We start from the raw sequence: 20467 nt of genomic DNA, 5'->3' as shown, positions 1-20467 counted from the left end.
TCTCAAGTAGGAGCAGAGAAGTGATTTTACCTCTGCATTTGGCACTGGTGCGACCACTGCTGGAATCCTGTATCCAGTTCTGGTGCCCACAACTCAAGAAGATGGTGATCAATTGGTGAGAGGTCAGAGAAAAGACTTGAGAATGATTAAAGGATTAGAAAACCTGCCTTAGAGAGATAAGCTGCATAGATTGAGCTCCTTGAGTCTAATAAAGAGAAGGTTAAGGGGTGACTTGATTACAGTCTAAGTACCTACATGGGGAACAAATATTTAATAGTGGGCTCTTTAGTCTAGCAGAGGAAGGTCTAACACAGGGGTCAGCAACTGGCGGCATGTGAGTTGATTTTTACTTGCACGCTGCTGCCAGCCAGGGTCCCAGCCTCCGCCCCCGCTCAGCCCGCTGCCAGCCTGGGTGAACAGAACCCCGGCAGAAAGCAGGATGAGCGGGGCCGGCAGCCAGGACCCTGGCTGGCAGGAGCCGGCGGACAGAACCCCAGACCGGCGGCGGGCTGAGCTGCTCAACCTGCCGCCGGTCTGGGGTTCTGTCCACTGGTGTAGTGTATTAAATTTCTCCCCGTAGGAATGTGCTACTTGTAGAGCACCAGGACTGGCAGCAGTAAGCAGTACACCGTAAGTAGCACATTCCTCCCCAAACAGCCGGCCCACTTCCCGGCCCGACTGCCCCCCTCAGAATCCTCCACCCATCTAACCCCCACTGCTCCTTGTCTCCTGACCTCCCCCTCCCTGGACCCCTCACCCCTATCCCCCCTCCCCCCCAGACCCTGCCCCATCCAAGCCTCCCTGCTCCCTGTCCTCTGACTGCCCCGACCCCTATCCACACTCCTGACAGGCCCCCTGGGGCTCCCACGCCTATCCAACCACCCCTGTTCCCCGGCCCCTTACAATGCCACTCAGAGCATCAGGACTGGCAACCCTAAGTAATACACTGTAAGTAGCACATTCCTATGGGGAGCAATTTAATACCCTGCACCTGGCCCTGCTCAGCCCACTGATGGTCTGGAGTTCTCAAAATATGTTCTCTCGCCCCTTATCAAAAATTACACTACAATTAGCGTAAAAACTTGAAAACTTAAAAACTTTGTTTGTATATTACAGTAATCGTTAAAAAATGTATAATGTTAATAAATACATAGGTTTGATGCAACAAAATGGTTGTACTTATGTGCCTGCGCTTAATTTGTGTTTTCCATGATTTACCTCCTAAAAAAATCTGGCATGTCTCGCACCCCCAGAAAGGGCATCTCACACCTCCAGGGGATGTGTGCACCCCAGGTTAAGAACCACTGCACTAAACTGATAAGATCTTCATTTTAATTTAATTTTAAATGAAGCTTCTTAAAATATTTTAAAAATCTTGTTTACTTTAAAGACAACACTAGTTTAGTTACATAATATAGACTTACAGAGAGAGACCTTCTAAAAACATTAAAACGTATTACTGGCACGCGAAACCTTAAATTAGAGTGAATAAATGAAAATTCGGCACACCACTTCTGAAACGTTGCCAACCCCCAGTCTAATATGATCCAGTGACTGGAAGTTGAAGCTAGACAAATTCAGTCTGGAAATAAGGCAAACATTTTAACGATTAAAATAATTAGCCATTGGAACAATTTACCAGAGGTCACAGTGATAGATTCTCCATCCCTGACCATTTTTAAATCCAGACTGGCTGTTTGTCTAAACGATCTGCCCTAGGGATTATTTCAGGGAAGTTCTCTGAACTGAGACGCGAGACTAGATGATCACACTTGTCTCTTCTGGCCTCAGAATCGATGAAGCTCAGGCCTGACTGAGCCCAAGAGTGGTGAGGGATGAGAGCCCCTGAGATGGAGGCTGGGCCTGACCCCACGGAGTGCAGGAGAGGGGGCGCTGACAATAGTATCCTTTGCAGGTCAGGGAACCCCAGGTAAAGAGACAGGCAAAGAGCAGAGCAGAGCCGAGGCCCACCCCGCTGTAAGAGTCTTGGTGCTTCTCGGAAACTAGGGCAGCCTCCATCCCCTCCTTTCAAGGCCATTCTCCCTGCTATGGCCCTGTGCTGTCCAGCTCCCGCCAGTACCTGCAGGGAGGGTAGAGAGCTTGCCCCACTCCCATCAGCTGTGTTCAGAGCCCAATGAGAGGGTGCGGGGAAAAGCTGAGCTTGCTATGGAGAGTGGAACTCAGTGGCTAGCTCTTCTGTCTCTCCATGGGCCAGCATCCCGGAGCTGTACTCTCTCCACCTGGCTGATGCTGGGGAGGGGCCTGTCATTGCTAGTCAGTAATAAAACACCTTCCCAGTGCTGCCTAACTGTTAACGAATCAATCACACAGATGGGGGGAAAATGCCTCTCATTAGGGATCAGGCAGGGGAAGGCAGTACCTGGCACATGGCAGAGCGGGGAATTCACATTAGCTGGAGAAGTCACCTGGGCCCAGATCCTCAGAGGTGCTCAGGTTCCTAACTCCCACTGATATGAGTGGGAAAGAAGAACCTCGACGCCTCTGTGGAGCTGGGCCATGGCACATCTCCAAAGCGATCTGCCAGGGCACATCTCCCCCACGGCGCAGGGTTTGTTCAAACCCAACTTCCCCAAACCCCAACTCCCACAAATCTCTGTCTGCGGTCACTACTGTCACCTTGCAAGTTGCAAACTTTCTCAATACCCAGACAAACACCGTCCTGTCGGGATCCTGGGCAAAGGGGGGCAGGACTGAGGGCAGGAACTGAAGCTGGAGACAGAGCACTATCAGGTCAAGCCAGAGTCAGAGTCAGGAATCTGGCTGAGGGGCAATAGCAGGTCTCAGGGCCCCTGTTGGAGGTCCCGGGGTCTCCTGGGAGCCAGGCTCCAAGTCAGAGCTGAGGTTCAGAGGCAGAGAGCTTGGCAATGGAAAAGAAGGGCAATTGCAACAGATAGCTAGGAATCAACACTGTTATCTGGGCATTTTCTGGTATACTCCATGGGCCAATACAGGAACAAGGAGCCAATCAGAGATTGCTAAGACCACTTGAGGCAGAGCTTGCTGTGGCATGCAACCTTTTTGCACTAGGGTCCCAAAGAGAAGCCCGGTAATAGCAGGTGCCAGGTGGCAGTGGGGGCTGTCAAATAGCCCTGTGGGCCTGGGTTCAAGTCCTGTTGATCCTTACAAAGCCTGCAGCCCTGGGCTTGTGCCTGAGAGCGAAAAATCAGTGGGACCAAGGATTCTAGTTTCACCATCCAAACTGAGAGGAGCAGACACCTCCAGCCGGGGGAAAGGAGATGGGAGCGCTCAAACTCATTTCCCTCACTGCGAGTGTTATTAACTCAGGAGAGGAAATAGAGTGAGTCAGTGCAGATGGGTGTGAGAATCAGGGAGCTGTAATCTGCAGCTGTCCCCTTCTCTTCATCCAGCGAGCCACCAGGGGTCACATGTTCTAGCCTGCCATCTCCAGTCAGAGTTGCAGGTTTCCATCGGTTCTGAGGCCAGCAAGGCAGAGCTGCCCTCCTTGCAGGGTGTATGACAGGCTCAGGGGCTGCCCACATTGCCTGGGAACATGGACGCGGCGAGATCTTTCATTCTTAACTGTGTGGCAGAAGCTCCTGCAATGCCTGGCACCAAGAAGCCCCCTTCTCCCCATACCACAGTCCCATCAGCTGCCCCAGCCAGCCCCGAGGGCTCATCAGGTCATTTCGCTCCCATTCCCTCAGCAGGGCCGGGCTCTTCTACGGTTCGTAGTCCAAGAGCAACTTTGCAGCACTACCTCAAGTTCTGTGTTCCCATGGAAACCCAGTGGGAACCTGTGCAGTAAAGGAGCCATTTCCGCCAGCTCAGCCCACAAGCTGGGCAGGGCTTAGACCTGGGGCTGGGCTGCCCAGTCACTCCAAGGTTGTCAGATCCTCAGACAGCACTACCAGGCACAATGCACCAGGTGGCTGGGGGAGCCACATGGGAAGGGAGGCTGCATGGGAACCCAGACACCGTGAGCAGCAGCAGACCCAGCAGGGGAAAGGGTGTCAGCCCATCTACCCATGCCCCGCAGACTGGGCCAGCGAATAGGACTAACAGCTGAGCGCCTGTGTACTAGAATGCCAGAGCAGGGGCTGTTTCCCAGGCTTGCATGCTGTGGCTCTGTGTCTTCCCCGAGGCTGGAACAGCCCATCCAATCCTGTTGGGTGTTTCCATAAGAGCGGCAGCCTCTCTGCTGGCTGCAGCTGACTCCCCACAGGCTGGCAATAAATAGGGCATTTCTTGTGTTAGTAGAAGGGGGATTCACACCTCAAAGGTGTCCCTGGAAGCTGCCTTCCCCCTGCTTTTCCAGTTCAACTGTCTCCAGCTGGTGACCCCAGTAGCCCCTCACATGGAGCCGAAGTGCCACGGTTACAGCTGTGGATATACGAGGAGCAGGCTGCAGCTGCCCTGTCTTTCCTGCCGAGGAGCAGCCTCCAAGCTGACAGTCGCAGCAGGTGAGATCCAGCCATTGGTGCTTAGCTCAAGAGGGCACATTGCATGTTGGGGCCTGTGCTCAGATGAAGTCACATCGAGAAAGCGGAAGAGTACCCTGGATTGTCGTGCTGACACTGGCTACAAGCCCCCGGACACACGGCAGCCCTGCTCACAGACTCTCCCCTAGGCTCCGATGGCAACCCAGAGTGGCTGTGGATTCCACCCTTCAGCCCAGCCTGGGGCCCAGGAGCTGGAAAGCACCAGCAGAGATGGAGAGTTCTGTTAACCCCAGCTGAGCAGTGGTGACAGCTGCCCTGACCCTGGGAGACCACCCTGGCTAGATCAATAGAGTCTGTGTGGTTGAAGAGGCTCTGAATCCCATGTTATGATGGAGTGAGATCACTGTGGGGCCTTGTCAGGTCAGCGCTGTGGCTGGCCCAGACAGTGAGCTTTATTCCCCATCCAGGCTGCCATCACAACTGCAAAGCAAGGGAATACGAAAACCAGGTGCATAAGGCAGTGAGAAACCCCCGAAACCTTCCACCGTAGGTGGCCCCATGGCTGTCAGGCTCCCACTCCCATAACTCAACCCTCCCAGCTGAGGTGGCCCTTCCGTGCAGCATCCCTCCAGGGGCAGCACAGTCTGCAGGTGATGGACACTGAAAACGAATGACCCACCAGTCCCTGCAGAACTGAATTGTCTCTAGTGTGTCAGCACCCTCACACAAACCATTCCACATCCCCCCCCCACATACACAAAACACACCGCTCAGTGTGGCTCTGTCCCACCACTACAGTAAGTCAGGCCCCGGAGCAATGCTCCCGCTCTGGCACTGGCTCCGGCTGGGACAATCTCTGTGCCGCTGTGTCCCAGGGACAGCTGAGACTCACTGCCCTAATGTTTGCAAAGTATGCTGAGCATGTGGGAGAGGAGAGCGTTAATAGTGAGCCTTTCAGGAAAGAGATTGGCTGTTTTCTTTACAAAGGTGACATCATCAGACCAGCCAGCAGAGAGGAAGTCCCTGGGTGCTGGTAGTGTCACAGAGAAGAGTTGGGGTTGCTTGGGTCTGAGCACAGGCTGGCAGGACCGACCCTCCCCAGGCCCAGGAACAAATGCTAACTGACCGGGACAATTTGCTTTTAAATTAGAGCCAGACTGACAGTGCTGGTCACCCACAGTTCACAGAGAAAAAAAGAAAAGTACTTGTGGCACCTTAGAGGCTAACAAATTTATCTGAGCATAAGCTTTCGTGAGCTACAGCTCACTTCATCGGATGCATACCGATGAAGTGAGCTGTAGCTCATGAAAGCTTATGCTCAAATAAATTTGTTAGTCTCTAAGGTGCCACAAGTACTCCTTTTCTTTTTGCAAATACAGACTAACTACAGGCTGCTACTCTGAAACCAGTTCACAGAGAGGGGCAGTCAGGCAGAGAGAGGGGCTCAGTCACTCACAGACGGTGCAAGTCAGCGCAGGACTGGGACAGGCCCCAGGTCTGAGACTTGCAGGGCAGCAGTCTCCCCACTGGAGCTGCTGCTTCTCCCACTACGCCCTCCTGTTACTGTCCTTACTGCCCCCTGCTTCAGCTCCTGCCTGTCTACCCCAGCCAGAGCCAGCAAGGAACTGCCCTGGACTGACTGACGCAGTCCTGAGCTTCAGAGCTCCCCAGAGCGAGGCAAAGAGCCCACAGAGCAAGTCTCAGCCCACTGACACAGCAACGCCCAGCTCCTTGCTGTGACCTCTCAGCACCACTCTCTCCTTCTCACACATCCTTCCCCTTCCCTGGCCTCTCGTTATCAGGTCAGCTCAAAATAAGCCAGTCACTCAGGGAGGGCTGTCATGGGGAGGCCTTTAGTTGGAGGTCTTGTTCAGTGCCTGACCACTCCCCCCTCCCTCCCCCTGGCAGAGGAATATGGTGTGCAAAAAATAATCCAGGCCCTTCCCTAGCCCGAGGCTCCACAAATGCCTTACAAACAATTCTTAGTCAAGTCTCACTATCTGAATGCCACCCAGGGGAAACTGAGGCACAGACTGATGGCAGAACCAGGCCAAGGTATCACAGGGAGCCAGCCCAGACTCCTCCCAATCTCCTGCTCAGATCCTACCCCACCTCACTGAAAGGCCACTCCTCCTCATCCCCATGGGCAGGCAATACAAAGTCCAGCAGCAGCACAGGCTACAGTGGCCAATGCCATGGGGCCTCCTCCTTCCTCCCAAGGTTGGGGGGGGGGGCGGGAGCGGGGTGGCTTAGACAAGGGCCTCGAGGTGTCGGGGGCAGTGAAAGATACCACAGCTTGTGTGTTTCAAACCCCCACCCACACTTCTCCCTCCCAGCCCCAGGCAGCTCAATGACGTTTGTTTTGCACTTACACCCACTTTCACCACCCTTTGCATCAGAGCTGGACTTGGCTCCACATGGTTAAATGGAAGATGTCTCCAGAGACAACCCAAAATGTGTGTACAAGGGGGTCTCTGCACGCACACATGCAGCTAAGGATTAAAGCCATGCTAGAGGTACCAACCACAAATATAGACCCAGGGGATCTTGCACTGATATCGCTATCATTAAATGGGTTACCAGGCTAACAATCTAGCATGCACTGCTTTGTTTGATAGGTACTGGCAGGACAGGGGTCACCAGATGGTGCTGCTACACATAGTCTTCAAAGTTCTTTATTGCAGCGTGCAAGCAAATGTTCAGTCTTTGGAAGATGCACTGTACTGCGGTTTGTGAGGCCTTGAGCAGGGGGACCTGTGTTAGCAACAGGTGCATGTGCTCTCTGCCTTGGGTTCTGATTAGTGTCAATTCTTGAGCAGGCGTTGGTGCCTGGAGCTGGGCACTGGTGCTGGGCTGAGATTCCTAGGAGAACGGCATGCCCTACAGGCTGGGTGACCATCTTATTCCTGGATTTGTGATGTGTGTACCCCCCCAGAGGGTACCCCTGGGAATCACACCCACAGGACCCTCCAATCCTTTCCCCAGTGCCTGAGCATCACCAGTTCATAGAGAAAAGCTCAGCAGAGATCTTGAGGGTCATTTTAATTCTGGGTAATGTTAATATTTGGTGGCGTCACTCTACAATAGTTGCCTGTACCTGAAGTGCCCATCCTGGTGGGGAGAGAACAAGAGCGGACAACAGAGAGCGCAAAGAATGAGAAAATCCATGGCACCATCAAAACTCTCCTCACTGAATAGCCTCAAAGCAAACACACAGCAATAGCAATGCACATTTTGCCACTCTGGTCCTCGCTGACGGGAGGTGGTAACACACGGTGGTCAGACAATAGCAACAAGTGGTGGCACAGACATACAAACAAACTCTGCAGTGGCTCCAGCTGGTGGAGCACCAGTAACAAAGCACTGCCACGGCCACAGCTGGTGGTGTGGTAGCAACGCAATAGTAACACAATGGCCGATTTTCAGAGTAGTTGGAGGACAGTTACAAATAGCTCAGTGACCTCAGTCCTGGTAACAATCTGAATTCAAGCACTGGAAACAAAAGGCATCAAAATGGCAAGCCTTACGCTCACCCCCTTCCTGCCACTCGCTCCCACTGGGCTTGCCAAGGCAGTAACAGGCCTGCTCCTCCTCCAGTATGCCTCATTGATTTCAGCTTCCTCCAGCGTAAGTGAGAAGAGAAGCAGCACCAGCACTCTGTGAGAGAAGCTGGATGACATTCGCTGTGGTACCTGAGCTGAAATGCATGCTGGGCAGTGCCCATTGGGAGAGCAGCAGAAAATAGGAACCAACGGGATTTAGAAGGGATTGCACAGAACGCTTCTCATCTGAAGCCTGACTCACACTGACCTCACACACAGGCTGGTGCAGCTGCCCCACCAAAATGTGCCAAGTTAACGCCCTGGATGCTGAAGATCATATCATAATGCTCACGCACAAAGGGGCCAAATTAAGGCTGTTGGGTAACCTTCATTTTGGCATTTCCTATGTTTTCAGTGTTTGGCTTTGCAACCTTAATAATGTTCTTTAATGAAGGTGTATTGGATGCAATTTACAAGGTTTTTTTTAATCCCCAAACTGTCATTCTGTGAACCATACAGACAGAGAAAGAATCTTTAGATCCATGACTTGACGGGTAGCAGGAGAAGGCTGGGACCTGGCACTAGAGAGCGATGGGACACACACTGCTGTGGGGTTTCCCTGCTAGTTGCTGACAGCAGAGGACTGGTGAGACTCAGAAATGTTACATTCAATTCCAGACTGGTTAGGGAAGGGCACTCTGGTGGTTACAGACCCTTTTGCCCCTGCACATCAGCCTCTTCCTCTGCTCCTGTCCCTTCACTGCTCCTCTCCCCGCATGCCCAACTCCTGCCCCCCTGCTCCTACCCTTCCCATCTCCTTCTCCCTGACTCCTGCCCCATCACCAACCTATCCTTCCTCTCTCCCCCTACTCCTATCCTTTTCCCACCCCCAGATCCTGCCCCTTCTCCCCCCAACCCTTATTCCAACCCCCATCCCAGCTTCTGCCCCCCTATACTGCCCCTCACTCCTTCACCTAACCCCTCTCCTCTTCAGGCTCCTATTCCCCCGTCCCCTTCATCTTTTCCCCTCCATTCCTCACCCCTCTGCATTCCCACCAAAACTGTTTCCTCTCCCTTCTCCAGGCTGCCTGGGTGCCAGCCGGGGGGGTGGGGTGTCTCAGAGCACAGGAGACAGACTCCCTGCTCTTAGTTCAACAGTCCAGGACAGCAATTGTAGAGTAGCCCCGCTCAGCCCCTGCATTTCCAGGCTGGAGCATGCTCTGTCCCGATCTGGGGATGGAGCAGGCCTGCACAGTCTGATCAGCACTAGGAGATGGGAGGGGCTAGAGCACGCTCGTCGCAGGGAGACTTGGGAGAATTTAGCTACCAAACTCTTAACAAATTTCTACTGAGTATGAGAAAACTGAGATTTTTCAAAGGCTTGACTTAGTTTGGGCATTTTCCCAAGGGGACGGTTAACGCACATCCCTGACACAAAGGAAACTCTTCCACCAAATTCCTCAAGCCCCTGCTCAACAGCATGGAGGTGCTAGAACTTCTCTGTGAAAGTTGGAAGAAAGGTTTTAGCATGGGCAAAACAGCATATTTTCCCCTAATCTTGGTCTCAGAAATGGCTGCACTGTTTGAGCTGAAACTCAGCCAGCCTAAGACAGATCCCCGGCATGGGACATTTCAGCCTGCCTGGTTAAAGTCTTGCAAAGGTATAAGCAACTAAAAACAGGGTCTTAGAAAGTGTCAGGCAGCAACCAGGGGGACAGCCAGGAGCACCGATAATTCCATGGCAAAATCACTGCATGCTGCAGCACTCCAATGCAGTGGGCTGGAACTTCTGCACCAGCTTCACTTCTATTAAACAATGCAGCTTCTGATGGAATTCAATGACAATAATTAATACAATCCAAACAGTGAGGCCTGTGCTATTTAATCTACTGTTCAATTCAATGGAGTTTACACCAGTCCCACACTTCCACTGTTCATTATGCAGCAGATTTTTTCCTTGCAGGAGATAACTGCATTGGCAAAGCTGCCATGGGAGGAGCGAATGGTTTTGGCAGCTGAGTAAGGGACATTTGTGGCATTTAGTAGGTAGGAGACAAATTGGGATTGTGAGATAAGCATATTAGTTGTTGTTTCTGCTAAAATATTCATCAATAGTTAATGTTAGTATGTACAGTGTCATTGTTAGGGTTCAGAGTTAACGGATCATAGCGATGAATGGGGCAATTCACCCTTCTCAAGCTGCAGATTCATGAAGGTGACCTGGTAGCAGTTACACTCAGTTAACAGATCCCAGAAATCAATGCTCACCTTGTTCTCTGATTTAACTTTCCTTCACTAACTCTTTTGCACCCTCCACCCCACAGAGACGCATCCCACTGTTTCCTCTCCAGCCTGGGAAGGGGAAGAGACCATTATTTTGATTTGTAAATACAAACTCGTATTTTTCAGAGTTTCCTTTGTGCTAGATACACCATGTTTTTTTTCAATGAAAGCTTTGATTCAGCTCAGGGGTCAGGAGACATAGAGTCTGTCTTTATCCATGGGCCAGGGTCACCTTCCACCCTACCTGGGAGCCTCAGCTAGGACTTCGGTCTCCACGGCCTGGTGAGTCCTCCTTGGCCTCTCTGCTGACATGGGGCTACTGAGTGCCTCCTCCACTGACCCCTCAACTATCTCCAGCAATCCCTGACCAACTGTACTGGCCTGCGCCCTGGCCCCTTGTGCATCCCCAATACCCCAAGCCATCTGGGCATCCAATGGCAGTGCCCTACGTTCAGGCTCCACTGGGCTGGCCTGAAACCTGCGCCAGCTCAGCCCCTCCTTCCCAGAGCCCTGGCAGGAGCAATGGATGCCCAGAGGCTCCCCTGCTCCCCAGTACTCAGGAGCGGTCATCATGGCAATGGGAGCACTGTCACCTACTCAGGGACAGAACAGCCATAAAAGGTGAAAACAGCAACAGCCAAAGAGGCGCTGCCAGTCAAAGAGCTGGGAGCCTGCTGGGATACAGTCCTAGAGACCCCACAGCACAGTGCAGCTGGACACGGCCCCATGCAGGCCAGCTGGGCGACTTCCCAGGAGAGGCACAGTGTGGGGTATGGAGGGTGGAAAAGGAGATTATCATAAAGGAGACAGTGAAGATTGATCTCTTTAACAGGAAGGTGGTCTAGTGGTTAGAGCCGGGGGGGGTGGGGTGGGCAAAGCTGGGAGTCAAGACTCCTGGGTTCTCTCCTGGCTCTGGGAGAGGAGTGGGGTATCGTGGTTAGAGCTGGAATGAGTGAATCAGGAGGCCCGGATTCTATCCGCAGCTCCACCACTGACTCCCTGGGTGATCTTGGGTGAGTCTCTTGCCAACTCAGTGCCTCAGTTTCTCCACCTGTAACATGGAGAAACTGTGATTCCATCCTACCTCACAGAGTCAGGAGAATTAACTCATTCCTGTCTGGAAGTCAGGAAATCAGAGCAAACCCGGGTAGGTTTCCATTCTGGGGATGCTCCACATGAGGCAGCTCTTCTAAAGGACCCAGATCCTGCTCGGGTCTCAAAATGGTCCATTCTGCAGAGCTCCAGATGCTCCATAGTCACCATTAGAGAGGGGAAATCTGGTTGTCCTCCTCATCGAACATGGCACTTTTACAAAATGTAATGCCTGGCAATGCTCACGGGCCCTGTGTGGACTGTGGCAAAGCCCCACCATCCTCCCTGGGCCCCTGCGTGCCTGGTGTGAGCACTTCTTCCACCACTCTCTGCTAAGCCCTTGGATTAGGGAGGGCAGTGACTGGCCTGACTCAGAGAACTACCTTCTGACATTGTCCAAACCCCTCCTGCAGCTCTGCCCCCCCTGCTCCCTGTGGGGTGGGGAAGGAGGTGAAGTCATGCACTTTCTCACACCCACCCTCTCGAATCTGGATAGCAGAGGAAATGGGACTCCAGATTCTGTTCCCATGCCAAGCCGGGTGATTCGCTCCAGCATGGGGGATGTGTGGGACAGCAAGCCACAAACTGTCTTCTCTGTGCCTGCCCTGCAACCTAGGCTGCTGGATGCTGCACCCACCCCAGTAGGAAGATGACAGCCAACACGAGGAAAACAGTATTTTACTTCTAGGCATTTGAATGGTGCTCCAAATGGTACAATCCTCATGCTTCAAAACATTAGTCCTCAATGAGCCCTGTAATGCCCCAGGGCATGCTGAATTTTACAGGTGGGGAAACTGAGGCACAAGGCGGCAATGGGACCCACTGAAGGCCACAAGCAAATCAGTATCAGAGCCAGGACTTAAACCTAAGAGTACTTTAACCACAATGCCATTCTCTCCAGGTGCTCACACAGCACAGTGTAGGAAATGCATCCGATGAAGTGAGCTGTAGCTCACGAAAGCTTATGCTCTAATAAATTTGTTAGTCTCTAAGGTGCCACAAGTACTCCTTTTCTTTTAGTGTAGGAAAGAACTCAACATGCCTCTGCCTGCTCCCACCACTGACACCCCCGCTTGGCAGAGACTAGCTGTGAGCTGACCCCACTTTCAGGGATCTGTATGTAGATAAGCAGCCCTGCATACTTTGGGAACTGGAGACTCTCCCCAGCCCAGGCGTTTCCACCACAGATTGGCCCAACAAAACCCCAGCTCCAGAGACCCCCATGTTTGACCTTCAGCCCAGACTTTATCGATGACCCTATTCTCTGTAAATGAGCCAGACCTAGGGTTACCAACCCTCCCAGTTTCGCTGGGAGTCTCCCGGAAACGGGCTCTATCTCCTGGAGGCTAATGAAGCCAAATCAGGAGATTTAAGCTGCTAAAAGTCTGGTAGCGCAGCGGGGCTAAGGCAGGTTCCTGCCCTGTCCCCGCTCCCAAAAGCAGCTGGCACATCCCTGCAGCCCTGGGGGGGGAGGGGGTCTCCGTGCGCTGCCCTCCCCCCGAGCATCGACTCCGCAACTCCCATTGGCTGGCAACTGCAGCCATTGGGAGCTGCAGGGGCGGTGCCTGTGGGCACAGGCAGCACGCAGAGCCTCCCTGGCCCCTAACCCAGGGGCCGCAGGTATGTGCCAGCTGCTTCTAGGAGCAGCATGTGGCCAAGGCAGGCAGGCAGGGAGCCTGCCTTAACCCTGTTGCACCGCCAACTGGGAGCCGACCAAGGTACGCGCCTCCTGGCTGGAGTCTGCACCCCGCACCTCCTCCTGCACCCCAACTCCCTGCCACAGCCCTGAGCCCCCTCCCACAGCCAGCACCCCAAACCCCCTCCCACACCTCAATCTCATGCCACAGCCCTGAGCCCCATCCTGCATCCCCTCCTGCATGCCAACCTCCTGCCCCAGCCTAGTGAAACGGAGGAAGGGGGGATGGAGTGAATAGGGCAGGGCCTCAGAGAAGGTGCAGGCCAGGGGGCGGGGCAAGGGTGTTTGGGTTTGTGTGATTAGACAGTTGGCAACCCTAGCCAGACCTCACCCCTAAATCTGAACAACTTTCAACCACAAGCCTCATGCTGTAGGGTAGAAGTCAGCCACAACCCTCCTGGGTTAGCAGGAGATTTGCCCATAGGCAAATTAGTGCACCTTAGCCCGTAACAGGAGTGATGGGCAGTGAGGATGTGCTGCTGGGCGGGGAGAGGGAACGTTGGTGGCTGTATGGTCACTGCCTCTTTAAGGAGGATGGTGTAGGTAGAGTATGAAGCACTTAGCAGCTTGAGCTGGTAGGGAGCTGAGACTAGGCAGGGAGTGGGCTGGGTGCAGTTTGGGAATACGCCCACCCCTACTTATGCTAACAAGATGGGCATTAATTTGCCTGCTGCTCAGATCCCATTAAGAGTCCCTGTAGCTAACTGAAATGCCACGGCTGGCTTATCTGAGTCTGCAGCCCCATAGCCAGACCCTGGCTGGGGTGAACTGCTATTGATTCACTGACGTCAGCGCATTCCCATGGCTTCACCGCATCTGAGCGGCTGGCCCAGTCAGCCTATGGCACAGGATCAGGCCCAGCATGTCTTGTGCTCTTGCTGTGTGAAATGGAAGTGGCATGCAGCCTGACCTAGTACTTCAGCCATTAATCAAATTACCTCACTCAGCCCCTTCGAGGGAGCAACAGGCAAAAGCTACAAGGAGGGGTCCCGATTCTGTCCCACACCCAGCCAGAACCGGAATAGCCAAGTGCAGGGCTGCCGATGGCACCATGGCTCACAAGTACCGGGCAAGACCGAGTTGCACACCGAGTATTACCAGTGCTGGGACGGGGCAGTTCTGTGCCACTCTCATTCCGAGTGCGATGGGAGGCTGTGTATGCAAGGAGCTCCCACTTCTTTCTCCCCTGGTTTCTCATTTTCTCCTGTCCCCTGGGCAGGTACCAGGTGCTGCAATCCCCCAAGACAGGACAGTCAAATCGAGCCACTCATCTCCTGTACTCTCTCCTGCTACCCCTGGATCCACAGACCCAAGGCTCGAAGGATCACCGGGAAAGGAAACGAATGAGATCTGTGCCCTTTTAACTCTTGGAGGCTTTAGGCCTGACTGTTTTTCAACCTGGTTTTTCATAAGAAAAAACAGGTCTTTGCTGAAGGACCCTGTGGACAACCAGAGAGCAGCAGGATCTCACTGAGCACTGCAGACGGGGGAGTAGTTTTATTCAGGCTGTTTCAAGCTGTTTGTTTTATTATTAGCAGGTTTGTTGCCTAAAACTGCCCCCTTGGGAGAAAAGCTCTTCGGGACAGATTGTAGCCCCCCAGCCCTTGGACGGCAAGGAAAGCACTCCTCAGACTCCTGATCCTCCAAGGACAGCTCCAGCAGAAACAGGCAAGGCAGGACGGGTCACTCCTGGTATCTCCAGCACCAAGCAGCCCCCTTTTCCATGCATAGGGAAGGCACATATACCACTGCAGTCAGTCCCCTGTAAGGGATACGGAACAACCCTTTGCCATGAGCTGCTGGGGAACAACCCCTGGGGGTAGATGGATAACGTGTCCTACCAGGCAGCAGTGCACCAGGGGGCTCCAGAGCTTTGCACGAAGTGCTGGGCTGTGCCCGGCACAGAGCAGCGGTGGGCACCCAGCTGACCGTCCCACCTGGGGCACCTCGCTGAGCTGCAGCCCGTGCAGGGCCGCCCAGAGGATTCAGGGGGCCTGGAGTCTTCAGCAGCGGGGGTCCTTCCGCTCCGGGTCTTCAGGGCACTTCGCCGAAGACCCGGAGCGGAAGGACCCCCGCTGCCGAATTGCTGCCAAAGACCCAGAGCAGAAGAAGCGGCAGTGGGTCCTTCACTCGGTGTGTTCAGCAGCACTGAAGGACCCCTTACCGCTGAAAACTCTTGTGGGGGCCCGGGGCAAATTGCCCCCCCTTTGGGCGGCCCCAAGCCAGTGCTCAGGGCTGGCGGCAGCCCCGGGGCATAGGGTGTGGGCAGCCCCATTTAGCTCTTGCCCACAAACACTGGCAGAGTGAGTGCCATTCAGCCAACAGCGGACCAGGGCTAGGAATGCAGCAAGGGATGACCCGGGCCGAAGGGCCTGCCTGGGAGCCCCAGACCGGCCCCAGGAAAGGGCTAACCAGCTTCCAGGGTTAGGGCTGGGCTGGGCCAATGGCAGTGAGGCCTGCTTGCGTTCTCATTGTCTGAGGGCGCTGTCACTTCACACTCTGCGGCAGCTCTGGGGGCTGAATTTGTTGGAAACTGAATGGAATAAAAGGGTCGGTCTTGCCCCCTGCCCCCAAGCTCAGATCCCCACTCTGCCAGATCAGGCCCCAGAGATCCCCCCGGATTGGCCCTGTGGGGGCAGTGGGAGCAACTTATTTTATTTATTTAAAACAAAAAACCGACACCCACACTTCCCGCTGGTTTGGCGCCACCAAGAGGTTCCCATCTCCTCCAGGGAAACTGTCAGTCACTGCCCTCCACCTTCCCTCCCACAGCGGCCCCTGCTGCCTCTATGCACTGTATGTGCAGTGCCCAGCACGCTGGGGCCAATTCCCCAGGGGGCCTTCAGGCACTGCCCTGCACCCCCAACCAACAGCCATCTATTTACACCAACTTCTCGAAACGGACCAGAACCAAAGCCCAGGCCAAAAGTAAGAGTCCATGGTCAGGTACACACAGTCACCCCAGGGGATGAATGCGAGAGCTCTAGGGGAACCTACAGAGCCCTACAACTTTACCATTGGAGAGCCTTCTAGCTGCAGCATGCTGTCACAGGGCCAGGGCCCAGCCCCTAGAGAGAAGTGACCCGCTCAGGGTGGATCTGGATCTAGATCTGAACTCTACCTGGGCACACCTCAGGCCTCGCCTGTAATCCCTGCGACACTGCTTTCACTAACACCAAGATTTTCAAGCGGTTTCGGTACCATGGTGCAAAGCCCTGTGTGGACACTCAAATTCAATTTAAATCTGGCTCCTATAGACTTAGCTTCACTTGATTGCTTTCTATAAAAACCAGTTCACTGGGAAACTGGAGCAACTTTGCACAGACACCAGGCCTCAGGTGCTTGTAGCACTTAATAAAAAGACAGCTGTTGTGTTCCTAACTCACCGCATTATGCTTTTAGTCACACAGCACAGACCGACTCAGGCTGTTCCAGCCATGCCTCACTGTCCTAGGCCTGGTTTATTATTGTGGGGAGGGGGCTCTTCCTAGTTTTCCCCTTTGCACCCCATCCCCAGTGGCCAGTAATGTTGTCTGTGTCTCAAGTGCACAGAGAAGACAGAAGAGCCTCTCCAGTGCACAGAATCCCCAAATAGCTTAGTGTAGAGGAAAGTGGAAGCATGCTGGTGGGGAGGGAGCAGCCAGCAGGGCAGCTTGTCAACTCGTCCATAGAGGGCAGACAGGGGAAGGAGAGGATGTGGGAGCTGCCAGCAAGCTGCACTGCCCAGTTTCCAAGCGGCACATATCCCATCATGCCGGTACCAAACCGGCCAGCAGTGAAAGCCTGGCTTCTCCTGTCATGATGGAATGGGGGAGGCTGACAGCTGTGATGGGCATGGGCCACATGCCAGCCTCATGGCCTAGTGGCAGCACAGGCTCTGCACTGCCGTGCTGAAGACTCAGGCTCGTGGGCAGGGACTTGGGAGGGGCACACCCGGGGCTGGGCGTAGGGCATGGAGGCCATGGTGCAATTCCAGCCCAGGCTGGAGTCACTGCTCAGGCTCCCAGCGGCCTTGGGGAGGGAAGGACTTAGTGCAGTTCCTAGAGGGCAGGTGTCCACCATTGGCTGTTTTGTCAGTCTTGGCAAAGGCTGGACTCCCCTCTCCCCCTAGAGATGCCCCCAGTCACAGCTGAGGCGCACTGGCAGGGCAGTGTGTGGGCACGATGGGGGAGGACAGCTGCTCTTGTGGGCAGCACTATATCTGCCCTGCCACAAAGGAAGGGTCCCCCAGAGAAGGGCTGCAGTCACAGTCGCTGCCGAGCTCTGCCCTTGCAGAAGTGCTGGCAGCTGCTGACTGGGGGAGCTGCAGCCCCCAGGCGCTAACATGCTGCGGGGAACCCAAGACTCCAGGAAGATAGTGCTTCCCCGTGCACCTCGCTACCATCACGGTAATGCAGGCTCTTCCGTCCCCAAGGGCAATGTAAGGAAGTTGTGTGTTAGAGGAATGAGGCTGCACAAGGGGACTAAGAAGCATGAGACGTGGGATCAGAAAGGGCTTGGGAGGGCAGGGCAGACACCTGACCCCGCACGCAGCTGCTGAAATAACATTGATTCCCCAAGTCTATAGCAAAGGGCTCTGCCTAAAGGTCCTGCCCCCACCCCCTTTCCGGCCCTGCAGCTGCCTCTGAGGGATGCAATGGCTGTCACCAGCACGTAGCACCACTGCCCAGCAGTGCAGGACAGGAAGAGAATACCATTACCCAACAGAAAGAGAAGCGGGGTCTGTGTGGAAGAGCACACAGAGTTAGCACCCAGCTGTACGGACAATTGGCTGGAAGCCATTAGCAATGCCCAGAACTCAGTCATCCAGAGCACCCAGGGCAGAAGCTCTACCGCTTGCACCTTCCCAGCACCCCCTCCCTACCCCAAATAACACAGCCCTGAACTCCCACCCCAGCCCAGGAGGGGAGTTGAAACACAGGGGATGCAAACCCTGTGCTCTGGGACCCCAGCATTTACCTCCCACGGGCCAGGCAGCTAGCCAGCATCTCAGACACACACACCTGTCCGGTAAGCCAGACGACACCCAGCCTAGGATACCCCACTCATGCCCACACGCCTTTCCAATTGGCCATCACACAAGTACCCCTGCCACTGGTGATCACACAAACTCCTTGCTCAGCCCTTGCACTCCCCAGCACAGGTCCCACGTACCCAGCGGGAATGCGCCTGCCTTTCAATGGGTCTCTTTCATGGAGCCATATTCTCCCTTTTCTTCAGTTTATTGTGTAAGCTGTTTCGGGGCAGAAGCCTGGAGTCCCAAGAATCTCTTGGCTCACATGCCCTCAATGCCAATAGGGCAGCACCACCCTCTTCTCAACAGCAAGGGGGCACATTCCCATAGCTATAAAGAGCTTCCTTCTCTCGCCTTCCAGCTCTGGATCCTCCCAATATGATTTCAGCTCTGACATCCACTCCATCCCCTCTGGCTGCTCCACATCCCCCTCCTCTCCCTATCCCCCTCCTCCTAGTGCCCCGCAGACCACGGGTCACGGTGCAGAGACCACCCTGTGCTCCCATTCATTTGGACGCAGGAGTCCCGGAGTCGGTCACTGTTCCTCTCCCGGTCATGGTACTGCCCTGTACTTTACTGCACATCCAAAGAGTACAATGGCAGAAGCCATGAGTGCTGGAGGGAGCAAGTCCCTGATTCAGAGCTCTCAGACACCCACCTCTGAGCCTGCTGTAGTGCTGGATGGGTGGAAATGCATGCTCAGCAGGGCTCCCTGCCATTTTCACAGCTGCCAGCAGAGTAATTACATCCCAAGGGGCTGGGAAACACAAACAAGCACTTGAGGGAGAAGGAAAAACCTCATGCTCCTGGCCAGGTTCAGCACAGCAGCACTGAGCTACAACCCCAGGGCATGGGGGTAGCATTAGAAAGCAGGGCAAGGACTACAGCAGTGCTGGCCTGCACAGCCAGGCACCGGACCCATCACCTGGCTGTGGAGGAGGGCAGCACAGCTGGAGAATCCTGCACGATCCATCAGTGCGAGCCCTGGGTGCCAAATACGTCCCCAAAGCACAATGGACAACCCAGGGGATGCACCACAGCAGTTGCATGAAGCACTAATTGCTGCTCCATGCCCACTGATCTCTCAGCTCCTGCACAGATCAGACCTCTGGCCCATCCAGCCCAAGAGCCAGCTCCGACCATTCCCGATCAGATCGCTGACACAGCTGGACTGGAAACCTGCCTCCTGCCAAGTGACCAGACTCCATGTGGTCTAGTCCTGGTCAGACCCCTGGTCCATCCGCCCTGCACCCCACCAGCTGCCATGTCAGACCAGATCCCTGGTCCACGTAGCTCAACATTCTGCCTCTGGCAGGGACCTGTAGCAGAACATGAAGGAGCGCCCCATAGAATCCAGAGCAGCTGGACTCTAAATATGAACCCTCATTTAGCTGGAACATCCAAAATCCTGAGTGTCCACAGCACAGTGTCACCCACAGTAATTAAAGCTAACTAGCCAGACCAACTGCCCATTGACAGGGCAACGCTGGAGCTGAATGGACCTGGCTGGGCTCTGCCGGGTTCAACCATCCCATTTCTAGCTATGGTTCTAAGCTGTATTATGCCCCGCCCCACCAATCATCTGGCCCTGAGATATTCCCATTGCATATGCAGGAGAGGGGCTCAGGGAGCAGCTGCCAGCTCCCAGCTAGACAGGACACTCTCCAAATGGTGCTTCGCTGCACTTCCTTGCTGCTCACGTCACATCCCGGCTCTGTCCCCACCCGCTAGGATCAGTGGGGCAGAATGAACACAAATTACAGTGTGTCAGCATGGCCACAGCCCCCAGGGCACAGGCCACTCTGGAGACAGCAGCCCACTGGAGAGATGGAGGTGAGCCAGGCTGAAGGCAGGTGGCTTCCCCGCCCTGGGTGCCATTGAAGGGAGGGCTGCTCATGGAGTCTGGGCATGATTAGAGGGGCAGAAGGAAGCAGACACTGTCTGCACTCTGGGTGTGCGACTTACTCATTGCACCTGGATCCGGGACTCTCCTCACTTCCCCCGACAGAGAAACACCCAAGGCAAGGGGCCATTATTGTTCTGTCTACCCGGCAGCGCCGCAGTGTCCCTGGGAGCAGGGGCTTCCAGTCTCCTTTACCTGTTGCCCTGCAAAGGGGTGATGTGCTGGGTGCGCAGCTGTGGACCAGGATGTTCGTGCCTGGCTCCAGAGCTGCCTCTGGCATCAAGTTCACCTCGCTATCCCACATACTCGCCACCAGCTGCAGCCCTTAGCACACAGTGAGCACCATCCTGCCCAGGACTCCAGCCCAGTGCTGAGCACGCCCTAGAATAGTTTTATAAAGGGGGGGCTGGTTTGTGCACACCAATGCCCTCGTTGCCCTGCCAAGGGAACCTCTGGATTAGGACCCAGTGTCATGTCACAAGCCCCAAAAGCTGTTGGCAAAGGCGGAGAGACAGC

General features: G+C 54.5%; 1 protein-coding gene across 5 annotated transcripts in view; it reads right to left on the bottom strand.

Annotated features, from left to right (window-relative positions):
• The window catches only part of NHSL2 (NHS like 2), a 157570-nt gene that overhangs the window by 44092 nt on the left and 93011 nt on the right, over positions 1 to 20467 (bottom strand). The window contains exon 1 of one of the 5 annotated variants that reach the window (XM_043492089.1): positions 10232 to 10317. The exons of the other annotated variants lie outside the window; for them this stretch is intronic. The gene's annotated coding sequence lies outside the window, so the exon portion shown is untranslated. Of the gene's footprint in view, positions 1 to 10231; positions 10318 to 20467 lie in introns of those variants that run through there. 5 annotated transcript variants of the gene reach the window in all.

This window comes from Dermochelys coriacea, chromosome 9, assembly GCF_009764565.3.
Source record: "Dermochelys coriacea isolate rDerCor1 chromosome 9, rDerCor1.pri.v4, whole genome shotgun sequence".
Lineage (NCBI taxonomy): Eukaryota > Metazoa > Chordata > Testudines > Dermochelyidae > Dermochelys > Dermochelys coriacea.
This window is presented reverse-complemented; position numbering and strand designations above follow the sequence as displayed.